General features: G+C 40.8%; 1 protein-coding gene across 3 annotated transcripts in view; it reads right to left on the bottom strand.

Moving 5' to 3' along the window:
- LOC120760917 (protoheme IX farnesyltransferase, mitochondrial) overlaps nt 1-18,102 on the bottom strand; it is a 92,950-nt gene that overhangs the window by 31,923 nt on the left and 42,925 nt on the right. The gene's annotated exons all lie outside the window — the stretch shown is intronic.

The following is an 18,102-nucleotide window of genomic DNA, read 5'->3' as shown; positions in this document are numbered from 1 at the left end:
TTGACTTTAAACATGGCCTATGGAAAAATTCAGGCAGCATTATCTGCCCATTCGGAATTCCTTCAGGCTTCTACAGGATCTGTTTTACAAGAATATTAGTGGAAAAGCTGAATGCACTTCGCCATCCAGACAAATCAAAAAAGCCATTCAGTTTTATGTGTGCAAAACAATAATACAAGTAATAAGCAGAGATTTACTTACAGAAAGAGTAGAACATATTTACAGAGAGGATATTTTTTACTGATGTTATGTTCTGAGGTTTTGAGGTAGGATCCCAATCATAGTGAATATTTAGGAAAAGTACCATAACAAATCACAATTCCAAACAGCCAGACTCACAGTCAGCTCAGTGTAGCCAAACTGCAGACAGATTTTAGGTGATCATATGATAAAGGACTACAGGATAAAATCTATTCCAGCAGGTTGATTTAACATTTTATGCTACAAAACAATCGATTAACATTTTTATTTTGACAGTCCATGTTACTGGTCCTGCAACTTACTGAGTGCTCCCACGGGAATGCTAGTGGACAGAGACCGTGGGAGCAGCAGGAACCTGCCAGACCCCTCCAGATGTACATCAAGGGAAAGATGCTCCATACCCAGGCACGTGGAGTTTCCAGGAACTACCTTTCCCATCTATTGCCTTGGTGTAATGACTATAATACAACTGGAAATCTCTGCCTTCCAATCTTATGATAGATATTCCTGAAGCAAACTCTGGCTGCTCAGCCAAGAGTTACAAGGGAGGAAGGAAGGAAGGAAGGAAGGAAGGAAGGCAGGAAGGCAGGGAGGAAGGGAGGGAGGCTGTTTATCTATCTTCTGCTTTGCTTGGACTCTGCACAGTACTGGACAGCTCTTACAGTGATTTTTAGGCAGCTGACAGGGAATTTCTCATCCACTATTTGCTATGGCTGATGTACAGTGGTCAGGTCACTCCCAATGACCACCAGAGGTGGTGAAGAACCTGGTTTGGAAGAAAAGCATTGAGGGGTCCTTGCCTTCCACCTAATGCCAGAGGGACAGATCAGATCTTCTTAACTACAGCACTAACCTGGAAGTGTTGGATGTTTCACAGAGAACTTCTATGGGATACGGACAGAAGTTCCGGAGCAAGGAAAACAGCCCATTTGGATCCAAAACCAGTGATTGCTTCTGACGGCTCAATGTTCTGCTAATGGTTTGTTTCACTGATATATTTCAGAGGCAATTATGAGGCAAATTATGAAAAAAATTACAATTGACATCAGACTGAAAGAGCAATAGAAGGGAAAAAACTCTATAGGGCTCAAGTCTGTTCTCCAGAAAATATCTGGGCTACAATTCCTTTTTTTGTGGGCTCAAGTCTGTTCTCCAGAAAATATCTGGGCTACAATTACTTTTTTTTGTAAGTCCCAGGTTTTATTTCTACTTGCAAAGGTCTGACTGTTTTGAGTTACTTCCAGTTTAAACTTGTGCACATGAAGAGATTTTTGCTTATTTGACAGTATTTAAGCTTACACATAAAGGTGTGCAATGGATAAAATCAAAATAATATGCAAGTTTTAAACTCAATGTGTCTCAAACACAAAGTAGCTAAAAAGAAGAACAGTTGAATAGTCAACACCTGGAAGAATTTAAACTTACGCAGTTGGGTCGTCAATATAATATAAGCTGATGATGACAAGCTTAGTGTATCAAATATTTCTATATATTTAATATAATAACCTCAGAATATAAATTTTGAACAAGAATTCCATCTGCTGACTTCAGTAGTCAAAAAATGTCTGTACCTATTGTATACAGACATGGCGGCTCCTGAAATTAAGACTACTGCATGACTTAAGACTGAATTTTTTTGCTTCTTTAAATCTGATAATTGGAATAATCTGTTACTGTCAAGTATACGTATACAGCATAGTGCTGTACTTCCAACTGAACTAAACTTTAAAAAATCCTTTTACTTGCAATGTCCTAGATTCTTTCACTGAGCTAGTTGTTATTCCATGTCAGAAAGATGTCATTTATCGAACCTTCCCCATTTTGCTCCCAGATGTTCAGCAAAATTCTCTCTCCATTTGAAATTATTTTCCCCTTGATATCCTAGAAAAAATGAAAAAAGCCATGCATCTCAAATATCATTCCATAGGAACGAAAGAGTGAAGTCAAACATATTATCTCATGCTGGGCCAATAAAGTCCTGCCTATTTCAGCAAACAGTAAATTCAGTAAGATGAAACCTAGATAAATAAATATTTTAGAAGCACTCAAGAGGTTTTTTCCTCAGGAAGTCTGAATGCATCAGTTCAGCTGGACATGGCAAATATTATCTGCCCTCAGTATCTGAGAAACTGGTTGCCAGAAGGGCAGACTGAGGGTTAAATCTATAGCATCTAATAAGCCCTGAGTGACAAAACTTGGCAACAGCTCTCAAGAACCTAACCTAAATTTTAATCAGTATGCATAAACAGTTAAAACATGATGATGGCAAAAAAAAAAAAAAAAAAAGTCAGGCCAGCCAGTACTCTGTGATTTATTTCTCCGGCAGGTGGATCATGCTTTTTGTGCAGATCTCATCTCATTACTATACAGTAATTATATTTTAAACATCTCACAATTCCTAGCATAGCTGTCACATTACTGCTCAGAGCTCTTTACACCCATGGGCTTTCTGTCCTTCAGCTTCTTCCCATTGGTTTCCATTTTGTTTATAAGTGAAATGTTAAAGAACATTTAATTTCAAGGTACCTCTTGGAACCAGCAGTGCTTTGCAGAGGGTGGCTGAGCACTCACACCTTCCAGAGGGCTCACAGACTAATAATTTTGTTAAGACTACACCAAGATTTCTGTAACAACACCTTGCAGGTGCAGATTACACTATGCCAGCACTTTCAGGACTATTGACAGGGAGAGAGGACAGGTGTCCAATGCCTCCCCAGGCGACTTCTGATCCTTCCATCAGTTCACAGAATCACAGAATCTCCTGAGTGGGAAAGGACCCACAATGATTATCAAGTCCAACTGCTGCCTCTGCACAGACATCCCAAGAATCCCTCTTGACTGAGAACACTGCCCTAACGCTCCTTGAGCAATAGCAGCCTTGGAGTGTGACCATTCCCTGGGGAGCCTGTTCGGTGCTCCAGCACCCTCTGGGTGTTGAACACCAAGACCACCTATTGCTACCCAAGACAGTGCCTGACAACTTTCAGTTAATTAGGCCAGCGGAGCCCTGAGCACATGCTGCATTTGCCATCCATGGTCCTGCGGGAGAGATCAACTCTACTGAATTACAACAGTCCAACACCTTCTACTCCTGCTCACATGAAAACACCAACAGAGCGCTCTAAGAGGAACAATATGCCGTAGAGTTTATCAAACTGATCTGCCACACTTCAGCTAATGAATGTCTTTCACAAAATACTTTGGATTTCAGTGTATGAAGGACCAGTCTGGCCACTGGCCCGGCTCTAATTGGTGACAGGTGGTGGAAACAGCAGCAGGTGAAACAGGCAACCAGTGTGCCATGTACAGACATAACATTTTGCTCTAATGCTAAATACATATTTACAGCAGAACCGATAATCCCAGGAGACTAAGGATGGAATGGAACCCTGACATTAGAGGACAATTTAATTCAAGGTAAACTCTGAGGTCCTCCCATTGCAAAACCACCCTGGAATCCAAGCAGGCTTCCATGTGTTCTTTGCCATCAGAATTGCCCTCTGGATCTATCTATTTCTCTTCAAAGCCTCCCAGAAGGGCAGTTAGGTAAATTTTCAGCACTAATGAGTGAAGCAGTCACCTCCTCCTGCTGGGCTTCAAAATCCCCCCTGCTTTGTACCACATGAGGAGGTGGAGATGAGCTGTAGGTGATGGCCAAAGCTCCTCCTTGGCCAAAATCTCTAGCTACAAACCCAAACATTAATACAGTACAAATAAAAACCACTACAGCTGGATGCTCCACTACAGCACTTCAATGAATATCTACAGCCAGAGGTGAAGCTGGGCTGTATAGGGCAAGTCTTGCAAGTATTGATCCTGTTGAATTAAGTGTTTCTGGGGTTTTCCCAATTCCCCTGAGCTACAGAGAGCTCTGATTCTCTTTGGTTTTCTTTGGTATTGCCCAAGAGCAAACATTTTACTAGAAACACCACTGAAACACATGGTGGAAACCAAAAATGTGCATGTATCAAGGAAAGCACAGTGGCAGAGCAGACTGTGGATACCTAGTCAATGACCCGCAGTTTTCTGGGAAAATGACATCCAGAAAGCCATTCCTCACAGCTGGCCATGCAGCCCCCAAATTTCAGCACTAGCCTTTCACATGAAATCTCCTGCTGTTCCCACATAGCCAAAGGAAAGTTGCTTTAAGCAACGCTGGAAACCCACCAGACCACAAAGCATCAAGTACTTTCCTCTGAGACTGTTCTTCCTCTCCATATTACCTAATTACTTCTCTTCCTCATGTTTTCAGTGATTCATCTTATGTTGTCATAAAGTAATATATAATTTCATAAATGGAGAAGAAAAACACAACATAGAATTCATGGTAAATAAGACTGAAGTCAAGATTATTATAGGTTTCCTTCTGGTTTACTTCCAGTCACTTTTATAAGAAAATAACAAATAATAATTAAAGTATATTACAAAAGTCTTTTTACTCAATTGTACACATGTGACTTAAAAAAAAGGTGGAGGGAAGGATTTTCAAAAGCACTCGTGCTGATCTCACTTGATTCTCACTGAAGTCAATGGCAGTTTGACTTCAATGAGAGCAGAGACAGACCAACACTGAGTGATTCTGAAAATCCCACCTTAATTGTACAAACAAGGGGGAAGGCTTTGGAGACTACTGTATATTTAAGAATCATAAAGGGCACACAGCACCTGTTTGTCTTCAAGATATGAAAATAAAGCAAGGCAAATATTTTAAGGATTAGAAATAGCTTTTGTTTTGTTTTGTTTTTTTAAGGCAGTATCTGAAAACCCTCTGGCTGTGAAGTTCCCTGTCTTACTATAGATCTGCTCTAATATTTTCCATCTCAAGGAGGATTCTAATTAAATATGAGACTGATGCAAGCCTGAACAATGTTACTTACAGACAGAGAACGGCAGCTAAACCCCAGACTGCCATGTCCCACAAAACTGGAAAGGTCTGCCACATAAAGGAAGTGACACAGTTTATATTTTTTCTCCCCACCAGACACATTCCTATTATTAGTAGTGTTTAAAAGCCTATTGCTCTGTACAGGGAATACAACAGAAGGAAATTCCTAAAAAAATGTTGATACTTGTGACTTTAGAGATTTTCAGGATGGAGAAGGCAGACTCACTGGTATGCACCCATCTCACCTGTTGGACTCACAACCTGTCATGCTAGCTTGGCTTTTAAATGCTCAAGATGTGATGCTGTTATTCTCCTGACCACTGACAAGTGTGGCTTTCCAAGGATTCCCAGAGACACTTTCTCCAGAATGGGACATTTTTTAGGCTTTAAACAGCATTTAGTATTTCAGTATCCTTATCTGGCATCAGCGTCTGGAGCTGCCAGCATGCCTGGCACAGAGCTCCGTGTTTCTTTTCAGCTCATCCAAATCCTTTTAGTGGCTCTGACCAACAAGCGGTCACTGAGCTCTTGCAGCTTGGGCCTCTTCCTCAACACTTTGTCCAAACAACACCCTTTGTGGATACCACAAGTATCCACATTACGAGGAGCTTGAAAAGCTCACGGCTGTGATAACGTGAAGTGTCACAGCAACGTGCTCCTAATGCTGCTGCATCTGTGGGGCTTGTCACAGCGATGAGGGGTTGGGATAGAGGAGAGGATGATGGATACACCCTGAAATACACTGCTGGTAACTAGGGAGGCCCAGCTGAATAAACTGCTGGCTTTGCAGGTGTGGATGTGCTTGTAGCACTCACTTGAGGAAGAGCAGTGAGGGTGGAAGGAAAGACCCTGGGCCTGCTGTGTCCAAGCTTGCCACAAGAAGCAAGGAATTAACAATAATTAAGGAGTACATGTCATCTTCAGTGTATGAATAACTTCACAAGTAAAATTAAGGCACTTGTACCAAAATTCTTTATCTATTTTACTCCACATAAAATTTTTTTCTTGTCTTCCTCTTTGAATGAAGTTTTCTAGTACCAATGCATGAAAAAAATAGTTCATTTAATCTCATTTTTTCAATGCACTTGATGCCCAAAGCTTGAAATGGGAGAAAAGACATGAATCTCCTGGTTTGGTAAATGAGAAACAGATAGGGTGACCACTGATGAGCCTGTCTCTATTCATTAAAATCATATTTTGCTTAGAAGATAGCATAACAAAAATGAAATAATAATAAAAATAAAAGGAGGTCCTTATAAGCTGTTCCATCTTGAAAACTGCTGACTTTGTGAGCCACCTAACTAGTGCATTTCCAAGGCCTCACCGAGGTCAGCCACGGCTTAAGGGGAAATGAACGCTGGATACCACAGACAGGCTTCACCTCATGTGATCCACATTGGAGAAAGAACCTCCATGGGAAGGAATACTGCTTTCTGGCCAGCTGCCAAAGACTAATAATATTATACACTTGTCACTACTAAGTTCTATTTAGCACACAATTAATGCATCCACAAACAAAGCTCCTTACTCCAAGCCTTTCTTGAGACCCTCTTCCAGGAGGACACTTACACATCAAGCTTTTGGGCTTCTTGATCAAAGGAGGCAATTTCCAAGTGCAGGACACACTGCACTGAATATCTCACTGTCATTTCAGATTTTGTTGCTGTTGTGCTGCTCCCTTTCAGCTTAAAATGAAAACTGCTGTAAAATGTGTTTCACTTAGATAAACAACTAATGCCTTTCCTGCTCCCCCAACCACCTGCACCCACAGAGCAACCTGATCTGGCTAAAAATCAGCTGATTTCCCTCTGGATCTTTCCATTTTTTGATCTGTGTCACTGCGTCAGGTCACCCTGGACACAAAAAGAGGAGGGAAAGGCTAAAGCTGTTACGCAGCTCCTACTGCCGTGCTGGTGCATTGTCCCCCAGGAGAGAAGAAGCACCACAATGGTGTGCCTCCCACTGAGGGGCTAAAGTGTTCTTTCTTTCCAGGGTCATGGAGACAAGGCAATGAAGCAACATTCATCTGTGTTGTGCTGCCCTGGAATAAGAAAAGAAAACTTCACCTCCCCACACACACTTCCACAACTGAGCTCTGATCACCCCACATCTGTTCCCTACCTCTGCAAGTTTTAAATTATGAATTATCATCATTAAATAGATGTCAGAAGCATCTGACACCTGTAACATGGTTTCTTCAGGAACTACTTTATTACAATGTATTTTAGGAATCATTTTTAAGGTTGAAGAAAATTACCATCTTTATGCCTTGCCAAAATATCCCCTGAATCACTTTGCAAAGACATTTTCTTCAAGAGATTCCTTTGCATTAAATCATATTCGTCACAATGCCAGCATGTGCAACGTATAATTTTATACGTATAATAATGTATAAAAATAAACAAAACTTCAAATAAATAACAGTATCTTTGCTGAAGGTAGGTATTGAACAAGGTCAGTATCCTGTTTAAGTTATTATATGTCCTAAAATACATCAGGCCAGGTCCTCTGGACGCAGTGCAGCTGCTTTGAGCGATACTGCAGATAAAATCTGATACTGAAGTTGACAAATTCCTGTGATGGAATAAAGTCGTTACTCGGGAACTCTAGGGGAAGTATTTCTGCTGCTCAATGCAGTGCTTAAGTCAAGCAGGTGACCCCAAGTCAATCAGGAGACACAAATCTCTTCCAGGAGTGAGAACAGAGGCAGGAGCTGCGAAGACTTTATTTCTCCCTAGTAAGAACAGCAGGATCCTGAGCTCTTGGAGTTAGCAAGGGGAGTTGTAGAAAGACCAGGTCACTCCAGACCATCGGTATCAGCTGCTTTCAGTCCCCTGTGACTACTAGAGAGCTATAAAATCAAGCAGCCTTGCTGTGCTCTGCTCTTGCCCAGGAGATTAGAGCAGGGAAGTAGGAAAGTGAGATTTAAATCACTTCCACACATCTCCTTGCTCCAACCCATGTGTCCCAGAACCAGGTCATTTAAATCAGCTTTTTATAAATTGTCACTCAGATGATAAGAATACTAATCCACCACAATGTGCTTCCTGCCAGGAACCTGAATATTAATCCATAAACTGTTTTCTTATATCACATGGAGATGTGCTGGTTTTAACTACTCATGGCTGACACATCCTATTAGTGAGGCTTTTCTTCTTTCAAGACAGAACAAAAGTAGCATTGTAGACACAGTAGCAGGCTTGCCTGCTTTTGGGGAGACAGAGGTTATTTCAGTAGATGCAAACATAAAGTGCTTGTTCAAAATATCTTTTGGTTTCAGAAATAAATTAATTTTTATATTTGAAGTTCCTGGCATCTGTGAATGAGAATTTGCTTTGGTCTGACCATATCTGGCAAAATGAAATCTACACCTACAGCTCCTTCTGGCCAAAATATTAAAAACCTCAAAGCCCCCAAAACCCACAATGGATGAAATGCAGGAATGCTGTAACAGAATCAGTAAAAAAGTTTAAATGTGAACCAGGGTGTGAAGTGGCATAGGCCTTTACTGATGTGCCTGAAAAATGCAGCATGCTAACACTGTCTAAATGTCATAGTGCTGACCTGCTTCACTTACCACAGCTCAAACCCTCCTAATAAAATCATTCCTCAGGAATTACTACATTTGAATATTAGGAGATCATATCAACGAGAGCTTCAAGTTACCTTTTTATATACAGCACACTTAGGGAATTGATCAAGTCTATAAGAGAGAACTGACAACAAAATTTAAACCCAACTTTCTCCTGTTGTTCCGATATCTAAAAAGAGAGCAAGGGAACCCTAAGGGGCATTTCAGAATTTACACTGCACTGGCAGAACAGCCTCATTGTTGTCCTCCACTGTGTGCTCCCAGAGCCAAAAAGGAGCCCAGTTCCCAATATACTGAAGAGTTTTAATTGTTAGGGGAGAGTATCACAGGCACATTGATGAGTGCAATGTTGTAACTTCATTTGTATGACAATGGTTTCATTTAGTTTTAAATCTTGGCAATAAAGTAAATTAAAAGAAATCACTCTTCCATCTGTATAGAACTTGCCAGAAAGGTATCAATATATTAATAATGTATTTTTTCTCTTATTAATTTCACAGCTATTTAATGTGGAAGGCCACATGTGTGGTATTTTCAAGGCATTCTCTCCTCCTAAGGCTATCACAACTCTGCAGATCAAACGACATGGAAGAGATGCTGACAAGTATCTATATATAAAGATCCTGGTGAAACCTAAGGATTTTGCCCATAGGAGGTTAGTTTTGGTGAGGGATTTTTCTTCATTAAAACATGATTTTTATGCAGAATGTGTAGAACTACCAAATAAAGTAACAATGCAATATAATAACAAATATCCAAGGTGTAGCTAATCACTTAGCACCAGCTTTGCAGTAAAATCCAGTAACTTTTCTAAAGGTAAAATGCACCGAGACCATGAACTGGAGATGACCACCACTATGCCCCTCTGTTGAGGGCTGGATGACAAACCTGTATACTGAGAAGTCACATTACAAAAGACATCTCAAACCCATAATTAAGTCTCACTTTTCCTTCCTCTTCATTAAGAATGAAAGTAAAGCAAGAGTCTCACAATGACCCATCACAAAGCACAAACATCCAAACCTGTTGCAGGGTCATCACACCATCCATCTTTCTAAAGCTGTCGAGAAATATTTGTCATCCCAGTACTGCTTGCGTCTCCCAAATGCTAAGATAACACACCCATCAATCTCAAAAGAGGAGTTGAAAAACAAATAGTTCTGAGTCATGTTACTAAGAGGGATTCCACACACTATTAATTTTAGCATGGAAACCAATTAAGACACCAAATCAAATTACCGCCCCTCTTTTTAAGATATAATGACCTATTCACTTGCGAAAATTTATTTATTTTGTGCCAGTGATCCTTTCAAAAGCCTTAGAAGCTTAAACAACATTAATTTTAATGTGACATCTGCCAACAGGAAGATTTTTGCCAAAAAACAAAGATATGGACAAAACAGGATAATTCTCTCAATCTTAGAAGGCTATTCTTGAAATATAAGCATAATAAGAAACATAATGACATATAAGCAAGAATTGTTCCAAGCACTGCATGAGCATCAATACGTTGGAACAAATTGGTGCTTTCCACACTAAACCTGTGGTAGCTTTTGTTCCCTTCAGCCCCACTGCAGCTTCTTGCTCACAAGTGCTGTTACAACAGCACTTCTCCACATCAAAGAAAGTGTCCAAAACTGCACACCAAGAAGGGTTATTAAAGGAGGATCCCTGCCCAGTCAAAGGGATCAAGCTCCTGCAGGTGATGCCATGGATATTACCAGAGCAGTGAACTCCCAGCAGTTTTTAACATGGACACGGAAATGCCACTCTTGTCAGATTTGTCTTCCAGGTGCCTCAAATGTCACCTTTGTTTGCTAAATGTCAGTCCAATATGAATTTTTCTGAGTATCTATTGGGAAAAAAAAATAACCAACCTCGCACCTCAGTGGCTTGATTTCCTCTGGGGGCCAGTATCCACTGAGAGGATGGGTCTTCTGGGGGGACTATTTCCAACTCCTTCCTGTTGGTGCAGCCGTAGGGATGTAGAAGCTTTGACTTGCTCAAGTTGGATGGTTGGGACTGGATTTTTCCTTGTTCAATCACAAGGAAAAAAGGAAAAATCATCTAGATTAAGCAGGACACTTGACTGAGGCACTTCATTCAAGGTGTTAAAGCCAGACTGTACCATGGGCGTTTTGGACATTGCCTTCACTCTCCATGAAACTAAACCCAGAGTCATGAAAAGCCTTTTTGTGGTAATGGAAGTGCATTATAGTATCTCATCTTGGATCAAAATCTTTATTTAGGCAAGTAAGAATACATATATAAAGAAAGACAGGGACTTCTTCCAAGGACATGGAGTGACAGGACAAGGGGAAATGGCTTCCCACTGCCAGAGGGCAGGCTTACACAGGATTTTAGGAAAAGATTCTTCACTGTGAGGATGAGAAGGCCCTGGCACAAGGTGCCCAGAGAAGCTGCAGCATTAAATATGAAGTGGTGAAATGAATTGCAACATGCGGTGATGCTCCTTATGAACTAAGATTTATAGAGGAAGCACGAAATAAAGTGATCAAAGCACATGGTTACTATATCTATGCATGTTATACTGGGGAAAAAAAAGACTAAATAAATAAAAATAATAGTTGAAAATTATAAATATGTGGGCAGAGATATTTATATTACCAAAACTGCTGCAGAAGGTAATGCTCAGCCCACCTATTTAACTGAAGTATTAAAATGAGAAAGAAATCAAAGTGCATTTTACAAGTAATTTAAACACTGAATGAATCATGAAAACAGCTGACAGAATTGTGTGATTTAGTAAATACAATTTTTTTTATTAGCTCTACCCTTAGGTGCTTGTCTAAAAAGTTGAGGTAAACTCTCAGTTTCACTATGTAAAAAAATTCCCGTTTTCAAAAACAATCAGAAATTGCACAAATAGCTCTGTTTGTGGTCCCAGGACCAGCAACTACAAAAATAGAAGTACCAAGAAGAAAAAAGAACATTGCCTGTTCTTGTCATAGCAGAACGCTGGGCACCCACCCCTGTCACACTCCTTGGCAGTGTCTCTCTAAATATACGCTCATACAAATAAAGGTTTAAAATACATTTTCTAAACTAAACCATACCCAAGGTATGTTTGGAAGATCACTCATAGGCTGTACAAGCACTTCATTTGCCCACCAGCATATGCATTTAGTATATAAATAGGTATAGTTTGGCAGCTCCTTCTCCCAACCTGCAGAGGTTTTCTCTGTTGGGTTTCATCAGTGATATTTCTTTTGAATTTGCACATTTCCAGATGCTTTGCTCAGACAGCCTTGATGGAGAATAATTATGCCTATTAGCAGACAAGCTGCTGACAACTAAGCCAAGCTTCTAAAAGCTGGCAGGGAGATAATGAAGGGAAGGGGCAGGGGCACGGTGACTTGCAAATACTGAGATGCCACAGAAAGACCTAGTCAAGCCCTGAGCCTTTCCTCGATGTATCTCTCCTCTCATTCCAGAGTAGTTCAGTCAAACCCCACCTTAATCAACCATTCCATTGCCCAACACCACTCTGTCTTAGCAAACACAGCCTTTGATTAAAGAAAGGAAAGATAATGTTGTTCCAATAAGTTATAGACTGCAAAACATACCATATTTATAGATACAGAATTACAGAAACATAGCATGGTTTGGAAAGAACCATAAATCCCATCTTGTTCCAACACCCTACCACTGGCAGGGACACCTACCTCTAGACAAGGTTGCTCCAAGCCTCAACCAGCCTGGCCCTGGACACTACCAGGGCTGGGGATTTCACAGCCCCTCTGGAAAACATGTGCCAGGGCCTCACCATCTCTATATAAATATATTCTAGAAGGGCTGTTTCTCCTGCTTGACTGTTCAAAATAAGGCAAAGACAAAAAACCGCCAGTATTTAATTTTGCTGTATCCTCTTGTCTTTCCTCCCCACAAATAAGCAGATTATGATCTGCATTTTACAGAAGATCTCTGTAAAATATCTTCTGGGAAAGGAAAAAAGACAAGTGGGACTGGAGTGCAGGAGATGACTATCTGCACCTTCCCTGAAACTCTCTGAACACAGAACAAGGAACACAGAACTCTCTGAACACAGAACACTGGTATTTTCACCATCACCAAGCCATGGTACTACAGGAAAGCAACACAAAATCAAACCAAAGGAGGACAAAAAGTAATTCCACTGTGCATTCCCAGCTTGTATTTCCTTAATGTCACAGTTTTCTGTTTCTCACATAACATCAGATTACAGGGCACTTGAGTTTTATCTCAATACAAACTGGCTGGGGCAGGTCAGCGCAACTGGCACGGGCACACTGGGAGCTGCTCCTGCCCCAGCAAAGACAAGTTCAGACACATGGTGCTTCACCCATCCCAGTACTCACATCATCACCGTTTCCCCAAGGAGGAGCTGCACCAGCGCTTCCCAGCACTGTGCCAGACCAGACAGTGGTTTTATGCAGGCAGTGAGTTTTTTCTTTAGGCAGCACTGGAATTCTTCCAGGCTCGATAAAATCTAAATTTTTCCATGCAAAGAATTAAAATACTCATAAAAAACACAAGAGCACATTTACATTCTAATACTCCTCAAGCATTCAGTTTTGGCCACTGTTGAGACAGAATTTCTCTTTTTTTGACCCTGAATGACCTTCCCAATGCATCTTACAGGTGAAGGAGGTTCTGGCTGCTACCCTCCCACACACTCCTTAATTAAACATGCGGAGGTCTGACATAAACGATGTTACAGATTAAAATGGACTGTGATACATAGGAAGTAAGTATGTGGATAGGTTTTGGAAAACAGACTGTTAGTGATTATTTTTGGTGTTCATTTAGAATCTTTAATTTGTTTAAAATAGGTAACAAGAAGAATTGTTGCTATTTAACAACAGAAAGAGGAGAAAATAGCAAGGAAACCTATCTGCCACTTCCAAACAACTGCCAGGAATTGTGGATCTCTTTAGGAACGCAACTAATTACAAAGATATTTTCTAAGTAACATGGAAATGCTGTTTAATCAGAATTAGGTATCTGAGTTCAAAGAGCCATGAGAAGCAGGAACGGCACCCTTGTCCTGACACCCAGGGACTGCTGCTCTCCCAGACATCAAGGCACTAACAAAGCCAAGCTGCCTCCATGGTCAGGTTCATCCAAATACCTTTTCCATGAACTAATCAAACAGGCATTTATCAGCCTGAGGAATATGCAAACCTAAGGGGTTTTACGGAGGAGTTTTTCCCTTCATAAAAAGTCCCAAAACTTTTAGTCCAGAAGGTCTTAGATTATCAGGCTACAGCCAGACAAGTACAAAGCATCCTTGATGTCTAGACCAAATGAAAAGATTAGCAGATCTGCCCCAGTGCTGATTACACCAGGCTCATACTATTTTTCCAGCAGATGCTTTCATAATGAAATACCAAGTAACAAGAGGCACTTTAACATTTATGTCACTCTTCACTTATGAAAACAGTGTGAAGTTTCTTTGCATTGAGAACTATGAAGCATTAAAACACATTCTATGGCTGCAACAGCAACCTGTCAAGCTGTAAAGAGAAATCTAGATTTTAGTGAAGGGGATCCCTTGGGAATGCCGTGTATCCACAAAGCAGAGGGGCAATCACATTCTGCCTGTAACTAATATGGACAAAGTGGAATGAGTAATAATAGCAAAAAAACCAAAACAACTTTCATTCTGATTAGCGATCACAGACTAATAAGGCTTCAATTGCAATTTAAAATTAGGTGGCATCATCATTCACATGGGTCTCTGCAAGCAGCAGCCACGGCGCTTGCGGAGGAGGCACCAGGGATGCCCTGGGGGATGGATGAGATGGTAGCTCTGAGCTCTGCCAGGGAGCAGGGCTCCTCAGACACAGCAGTTGTGATGACCTGGAAGACGTGCAACCCCAAAACTTCCAGCACAACAAAGGGACTCCAGGAAAGCTTCCCCAAGCTCCCAGTTTTTGATCTAGTTAATTCTCTTGGTCCAGGAAGGCGCATCAGCTCACTGGACTGAAGAAACATGACAGATTTTAGCTGTTTGGAATTGCTATTGCTCAGCATGATGCAAATGCATCACATTTTAAATTCAGTCTAGGGCCACTCATAGGGGAAAAAAATCCCCCAAAACTAGATTTCCAAATGGACTGAGTCTTTATTAGAGGAATAAACAGGCAAATAATGGACCTATTAAACAACATTCATGCTTTTTTGGTAATTTCATCAAAAGACAACAACCTAGGCTTTTATGGGAGTTTTTTGTTTTAAACAGCTGGGTGTAGAACCTGAGCAGGTTACTCAACCTTCCGGTGGAGGCTGAGCAAAGAGAGGGTGAATAAAGTACTAAATAAGGGGAAGGGGCTGCGCTGCCCCTGAAGCACAGGGAACTATGTGATATACAAGAGATCACTGTTTCATAAATCACTAGTTTATGATTCATTAATCGAAGTTTATGGTAATTGGAAACCTTCATCTCATTTCCAGCTTAAATTTACACACAGCTTATTTCTGCCCATTAATTATTTTGCCAACACTGCTCTCCAGCCACAGCAAGGTCCTCTTCCTCCTGGTACTTACCCCTGGATATATTCATGGAACAATCAGATCCACATCAACTTTTGTTCTACCAGGCCGCACAAGCCAAGCCCTTTCAGCCACCTCTTGTAAGTCTGTCATCTCCTTGTCCCCTCCCACATCCCAGCAAGTTCTTTTCAGCACCTGTTCCAATTTGAATTATTTTTTCTTGGACATGGGAGACCAGAATTTTGCATTTATACAGATGACTATGTGCTAATGGCATTAATGGTACCCAGCCTCCATGGAAATGCCTTGCTTGAGCATTTGCCTTTTTCACATTACCTCACAGTCATGCTCTAACAAAAGGAGAAATTTTTTTTCCTTTTTTGTTCCTTCTGCCTGAGAAACCTCCAGGCTTGATCCCAGAGTAGATAAAACTCTGAACTAAAAAGCCAAAACCTGGCTTTTAACATAGGTCAGGTGTTAATAGCCCACAGAGTGACCCTGAAGAAGTCAATTCATTTTCTTATTTTTTCATTCCCACACTTACCTATTTAAATTCAGAACTCATTGAGGCCAAGCATCACCTCAATCTAAATTACCTCAGTGCCTTAAAATTATTCTGCCTGTGGCTGGAAAAAAATCCTCATGCCTCCCCAAGCTTGAAAGTTTAATGAAATGATCTATTATTTTGTCTCAATTATTTTCCTGGTTTGTCATTGTTTGGAAAGATGTATTTTAATGCAAAGCCACACAAGCATATGTAAACAGGATGGTATTAGTAAATAAAAAGCAAGCTGCTAATGGCTCACTGAATTATGGCAAAATCCAAAGGTATTTCCAGGACTTTACAAGTTTTCTGTTATTTTTGAGAATGTTCCTATAAATGTCCATTACAAAACAACCTTTGGGGGACTGCAGTGGCTGTGAGATTTACTGAAAATAAGAAGACAAGCTGGATTTGGGGGACATAAATCCACAGAGCACTTTGCCATGTCTGCTGTAAAACCAGAAGAGATGGGGACAGCGCTGGTCAGGATTACTCCAGGCTCCCAGCACGCTGTCCCATCATAAAAATGAAATTATGAAGAGGTGACGATCTTCTTGGAGATTCTCCACAAGTTTTTACAAATTATACAAGTTAACAGTCAATCAGTCATCACAAAGAAACACATAGAAAGTGAAAACCCCCCTCTGCACTATGTAAACACTTCATCCAAAGGTACACTGAGAGGAAATCAATCCTTTTGGACTTGCCATAGGGCACAGGAGATCTAAGCATTATTAGTAATTGCAGAATCCCCGAATGGTTTGGGTTTGGGTTAGAAGGAAACTTAAAAATCATCTCATGCCAACCCCTGCCAGGTGCAGGGACACATTCCACTAGACCAGGCTGCCCAGAGCTCCATCCAACTTGGCCTTGAACCTTTTATCATAGATAAATTATATTCTTCCAACCAATATCCAGATGGGAATTTAATGTCTCCCAGGAGAGTGCAACACTACCATCAGTCATATAGGTTGTAATTTAAGTGCACACACAAACTCCCCAGAATTCAGACAACCGAAACCCAAAATAGGTCTCCACCAAATGCAGGCTCTAATACTGCTAATTAAAAATACAATAGTATGAAATGTGTAATTATACTAAATAGAAATACTTCTGAATTGATAAAGTTTCAAGAGCTAATACTTCAAGTGTTTTTGGTTTTTTTTGTTTTTTTGTTTTTTTGTTTTTTCCCTTTTCTTCTTCTTTTTTTTTTTTTGTTTTTTCCCCCTTTTCTTTTTTGTTTTTAAGTCATTTAAAACACAAGTTGAGTGGGAATAGCCAGCAAGGAGCTGTGAGATAACCCAGGGTTTAGCTGGCATTTGCACTAGCACCTGAAGACGAGCATTCCCATGAATCTGAGCTAGAAAAACCCTGCGCACCCACAGAGCTGGGCAGGAGGACTTCCAAACAACACATTAAAAACAGAACACATTTTAGAAGATTTTTTTATCTTACTATTGGAGCAAAAATGTGTCCCGTGTGCTATTCATGCCATGCTGCTTCAGCCATAACGGTGGGCTCAGCCTCATCCTCAGCCCAGACACGCTGGAGGTGCTGAGGAATTCCTGGTGGGAGCAACATGAGGTGCCAGCAGCTCTGTCCAGCTCCAGCAGCACAGTACCTGATACAACTAACACATGGTGGGTGTCTTTCTAATGGCAAAATAAAACTTCTCGGGACAGCAGGAACGTTGAGAAAGAAGCTTAAGGAGATATTTCAATGCGTGATTTTAGTGAAGGAAATGGCTGATCCTGGTCCTTCTTACTTACCACTCCTACAAACCTCACATTTCACAGTCACGCTGTTACACTGCCGCAGTTAGGTGCCTTTGTGAAAGGCCTATTTGATTTTACTCTGGACTCCAGTTGTCTGCTTCACCAACACATTGTCCTGAAATATGGCTAAAAAAAGAGCCAGCTCCCACTTGTCTCTATGGCTCATCTGGTCTTCAGTATTCACCCTCATTCACAGTTACTAATTTAAAGGCCTGTAGGAAAGAAAAGTCTGGCAAAAAAACCTAACCCTGAGTGTCTGCTGTGGGAATAACTGCAGAAAGAGCCAGCAGACATCCCAATAGTTATCACCAATGGGATAACCCCAGTACAGCAACCAAAAGCTCAGCCAGCCTAATCACGGCGAAAGCTTAGGAATTAATTACGCTGGAATGACAGCTCAGTGGTTTGGGCATCAGCTTCCAAATAACTGGACCTGTTGGGAAGTCAACAGTTGAGTTCCAGACAAAGTGTTTTGAAAAATATTTAATGGAAAAACACAACTTGTTCTGCCAGTTTTTTTTAAAAAAGTAAAAGGATTTTTTAAACTGGGTCTTTCTGCCTGGTACATGACTGACAAATTTGGTAGCTGCAGAATTTTATTTCTTTTCTC

This window comes from Hirundo rustica, chromosome 18 (genome assembly GCF_015227805.2).
Source record: "Hirundo rustica isolate bHirRus1 chromosome 18, bHirRus1.pri.v3, whole genome shotgun sequence".
Classification (NCBI taxonomy): domain Eukaryota; kingdom Metazoa; phylum Chordata; class Aves; order Passeriformes; family Hirundinidae; genus Hirundo; species Hirundo rustica.
This window is presented reverse-complemented; position numbering and strand designations above follow the sequence as displayed.